The sequence below is a fragment of the Leucoraja erinacea genome, unplaced genomic scaffold (assembly GCF_028641065.1).
Source record: "Leucoraja erinacea ecotype New England unplaced genomic scaffold, Leri_hhj_1 Leri_185S, whole genome shotgun sequence".
NCBI classification, from domain to species: Eukaryota; Metazoa; Chordata; class Chondrichthyes; order Rajiformes; family Rajidae; genus Leucoraja; species Leucoraja erinaceus.
In genome coordinates, this window is record NW_026576086.1 from 1 (window position 1) to 4,541 (window position 4,541).

The following is a 4,541-nucleotide window of genomic DNA, read 5'->3' on the forward strand; positions in this document are numbered from 1 at the left end:
GAGAGAGAGACGAGGGCGGGCTGTTGCCTTTTGACCTCACATTAGAGAATCCAATGCTCACACCATCTTTGCGTTGGGGTGGGTCCTGATCGCTTGGGGCGAGCACAAATCGAAAGGTTTCAAAAAGGAGTGAACCCTGTGAGGTGAGGCCTGCCAGCCTGCGTCTCACAAATACAGGCAAGGCAGCCCCTCCAAGGGAAGCACAGCCACTGAGCCATTGTAATGACACAGAGAAAAAAAGCAAACAAACAAAAAGGTGTGAACGGCTCCGTCTCATCTCCTTCAGTTGCAAATTCTGGCAAACACAACACCCCCACCGTGGCTTTCAGCATTCCTTGCAACTGGGATGGTTTTCTCTCGCCCCCTAGGAACAGGGATTGTTTCATTTGCTTGTGTGCATGTATAAAATCGACATCTTTGCGCAATTTCTGTTGGTCTTGGTAAGAAGTGAGCATGTAAAGCCTCCTTACATTCCTTGTTCGTTTTACTAGCCGGCTTAGCTGGCTGCAGCAATGCCCTTAGGGTGTGATAACCCTTGCTTCCTATGGAACAATGCTCTTTGCTTCTCTTCTGTAGTGATATCATTTGAAGTGAACCAAGCCTCTAAGACTTTGGTCCATTCCTCAAAGTATAACCAGATTCTAACTGGGGCACATTCCCTACTATTAGATTAGCCATGGTTACACTGTTGCTACTCAGGCACACAACGTGCCGTCCTCTGGCACAATGTTCTCTGCAATGGACTTAATTCCTTTTAGGCTGTGGGCCGAGGAGCTTTATTCCGCAGTTTCGTGACCCAAGTCACCAAACCGCATGAAATTTTCACATATTGTGTAAAAAAAATTATATAAATCACCCCTGAAACTCGATATGAAGAAGACTTGCACATTTTTATTAAATTAGAGAAAAAAACGGAAAAATTGCGGGTATTTTTTAGTCCAATCAAAGCACGTTTAACATTGAGTTGTCTGCCAGTTGGCCAATCACGCGCTTTGTTTCAGGCTAGCACACAAAATGGCTGAGGGGGCTCCACAGATGCCTGTTTTACTGGAGATTCCGATTTGTTGTTCTGTGGAAACTTGCAGCAGGTAATTGTATTTAGTGGGAAAAGCATTAAAAAGGCTGAAGAAAGTGCTGCTAAGTTGATGGAAGTGTTGAAAGTGATGGAAGTCTTGAAAGCAAAGTCCCTGTTGAGGTCCTGGAACACAATGATTAAGAGCCAGGAACCAACTCTAACTAAAAGGTAAGATCTAAAGTCTGAATTTATGAAAATCTATCTGTATGGAGTTTAATTAATTTAATTGCACCCTTTTATAATGTGAATAAATTCATTCATTCACTTACTTCATTCATGAAGTTGAGGGCCTAAACTATATGTGTCCATAACAATCAATTAAATATTGTCACTAATGCCAGCCTGTTGTACAGTAATAAGTCTTTAACAGCTAATCTCGGAGCTGCCTGCGAAAACGTACCGGGAAAAAGTGCTCCGATCGCGGGACATAGGTACTCGCGGTAAAGTGAAGCCGCGGTCTCAATTAATAAGCGGCCGATTCGCGAACGCGGAGCCGTGGATCATCTCCGCGGGCGGGTGTGGGAGGCTGTACATAGTGCCGTCTATAGCGGCCGTTATCAGACCCCGACAACGGGAAAAAAACGGAATGGAATTCCACTGCAATGGAAGCCTATAAATAGCGATCGATATCCCTCCGTTTTTTTCCCGTTGTCGGGGTCTGATAACGAGTTTCAGGGGTGATTTATATAATTTTGTTTACACAATATGTGAAAATTTCATGTAGTTTGGTGACTTGGCTCACAAAATCCTTTTTCTAGACACATTTTTGATGCTCGGCCCACAACAGAGAACAGAGAGGTTGAGAAGGAGTTTCTTCCCAGAGACAATTCGGACTGTAAACGCCTATCTCACCAGGGACTATCTCTACAGAACGTTTTTCCTTCCACTATTTATTTATGTAAAAGAATATGTGTGTTATGATTGTGTTTATAATTTGTTTGGTTGTTTTGTTGTTTGTCTTTTGCACAAAAGTCTGCGAGCATTGCCACTTTCATTTCACTGCACATCTCGTACGTGTATGTGACAAATAAACTTGACTTGACTTGACCCACGCACCCTCCGACCCATCCAGGCACACTAGCGACAGACAGACAGACAGACAGACAGAGGCCTTGCCAATACACAGCCGACAGCGCAGTGCGCCGGCCGCCCTCCAGACCACGCTCCCAGAACGTGCGGTCAGGGCTTCTGTCGGGGGGACGGGTCCGCCACATTGACCAAACCATGGCTGGCCCTCCGGCTGCTCAATGGTGCTAAATTCACCCCTGCCCCCGTCAGAGTCAGTGAGTCCTACCTTAGCGGTGTGGTACTCGCTGTGGTTGACGTGCAGCTCAGTCTCATCTCTTCAGACCAACATCACCCCGATTGTGGCGACTTGATTGGCAGAGCCGACAATTGTGACTTTGAAGAATTTGCTGAAGATTTTTTTCTCCTTCAGGAAGTTTTGGTTGAAATGCGTCCTCTTTTCCCTTGAAAGTATCCACTGGTGAAATAAAGGAAGGTTGACTTGAGCATTTGACTTGAGCAGTCCGTCAACACAGACACGAACGCACGCAGACGCAGAGTGAGAGAGGGCAGCAGGCAGACACGCAGCTTTTGAGCAAGTGTGAGGAGGAATTTTTGTCTTTTCTTTTGAACTTTGAAAATCTCCCAAAAGGGAAGTGCACCGTTCCCAGAGGCACTGCAATACTGGGTCGATGCGTGGAGTGGACGGAGCAAGCCCCTATTCCATCTCCCTGTTCCAAAAATCAATTTAATATATGGTCCCTAGATAAGGGACGTATCAGATATTAAACTGATAAGAACAGATTTTTTTTTAAATTTCAAAATAGACTTTATTCATTGATAAATATATACAATTCCTGAACCATTCAAACAAACAAAATTCATCCGACATTTTCGGAGACTATACAAGTTTTTTCAGTACAATATTTTACATTTTTCAAATTTCACCAAACAGTCCCCTACCCGTGCACGTAGGCAATGGTATCTCTCAGCAGCGTTAGGCTGTCTGAGATTTTCCTGCCAGGTACAGCACAGGTTTGGTCCGGGTGGATTACCCGTCCCAGAGCAGACTTGACCCGGTTGGCGATGGCCTTAGACAGGATCTTGTAATCTACATTCAACAATGTTATGGGTCTCCAATTCTTTATATCCTTCCTCTCCCCCTTCTGCTTGTAGATTAGGGTAATGCTGCCTTTCCTCATGGAGTCTGACATGCTGCCTGCTAGAAGCATGTCGTTGTACACTTCCAGCAGGTCCGGGCCCACCCAGTCCCACAGAGCCGAGTACAACTCAGCCGGTAAGCCATCGCTTCCGGGAGTTTTACTCGAGTCAAAGGAGCGGATGGAGCCAGTCAGCTCCTCTAGGGTCAGTGGTTGGTCCAGACTCTCCCGCTTGCTGTCCTCCAAGACCTCCGTGATAGAGGACAGGAAGTTCTGGGAGGCGGTGCTGTCTGTGGCCTTTCTGTCATACAATTCCGTGTAAAAGGATTTGCAGACCCTCAGCATGTCTGTCTGCGAGGATGCTACCGAGCCGTCCTCCTCCCTAAGGCTGTTGATCACAGAGCTCCCCCTGTGAACCTTATGGAAGAAGAAACGTGAGCACGTCTCATCCTGCTCCACATGGCGGACCCTAGATCGGAAGATGATCTTGGAGGATTCAGAGGTAAAGAGCCGAGCTTGCCGGTCCTTCACCTCTCTAAGTTCCTCCCTCACATCCACCCCCCTCGACTGCAGAAGGAGCAGTTGTTGCAAATCTGTCTGGAGTTGACACAATTCCCTCTGACTCTGTCTTGCTTTCTGAACCCCTTTGGCTATGAAGAACCTCTTAATGTTCTCCTTGGTTGCTTCCCACCAGAGTGTCGGAGAGTCAAAGAGGGGCCTCACCGTTCTCCAACATGCATAGTCCCTCTTTAGCTCCTCAACGTTCTCTGGGGTCAACAGCTTCACGTTTAACTTCCATGTCCCTCTGCCTGCCTTCCGGTCCTCCTGTAGGTGACAGGAAGCCTGAAGGAGGCAGTGGTCAGAGAAGAACACCGGCGTGAGGTCGGTGTGTCTCACCGTGACGGCCTTCGTGGTGAAGACGAAGTCTATCCGGGATCGGGCTGAACCGTCCGATCTCGACCAGGTGAACCGCGGCTGTGACCCGCCTGCAGGGTCGCTGAAGGCGTCGTGCAGCTTTGCGTCTTTTACCGTTTCCATCAGGAACTTGGACGTGATGTCCAGTCTGTTGTCGGCACTGCCGGATCGTCCAGCCGCATCAATGATGCAGTTGAAGTCACCGGCCAGAACGAGCTGCCGGGACGTGGCCAACAGCACTGGGAGCTGCTGGAGAACGGCCAGCCGCTCGCTCCGCACGGGTGGGGCATACACATTTATCAGCCGGAGCGGAGAACCACGGTACATAACATCCACCACGAGGAGACGCCCCGCAACCACCTCCCTGACCTCAGTGATGGCGAAGT

The 4,541-nt window shown here is 48.2% G+C and overlaps 1 pseudogene; it reads right to left on the reverse strand.

Moving 5' to 3' along the window:
• Positions 1-2,731: 2,731 nt before the first annotated feature.
• Positions 2,732-2,911, reverse strand: LOC129716201 (U2 spliceosomal RNA; annotated as a pseudogene).
• Between the last annotated feature and the right edge of the window lie 1,630 nt (positions 2,912-4,541).